Below are 303 nucleotides of genomic sequence, written 5' to 3'. Positions count from 1 at the left end.
GCAGCCCCTGCTCCCTGTGCCAGGAGCTCGGCGCAGCCCCGCTCGGTGCTCACCCCCGGTTTCCCAGGAGCAGAGGCTCTCCCTCCCAGGCAAAGCAGCAGCACAACGATGAGCTGGCCGTGTTTCCTGGTGAGCTGAAGCCAGGAGTGACCCAGCAGCGCCGGCTGCGCTGCCCTGGCTGGGGAGCAGCGGTCTCGGGCTGCAGCCACACGTCAGAACCGAACCGAACTGCTGCGGGGGGGTCCATCCTTTTATTGGTGCTGCAGGCAGGGCCAGGCAGAGCGGCTGGGGGGGCCCCCCGCC

The sequence above is a fragment of the Geospiza fortis genome, unplaced genomic scaffold (genome assembly GCF_000277835.1).
Source record: "Geospiza fortis unplaced genomic scaffold, GeoFor_1.0 scaffold4498, whole genome shotgun sequence".
Taxonomy (NCBI): domain Eukaryota; kingdom Metazoa; phylum Chordata; class Aves; order Passeriformes; family Thraupidae; genus Geospiza; species Geospiza fortis.
Note: the sequence above shows the minus strand (reverse complement) of the source record.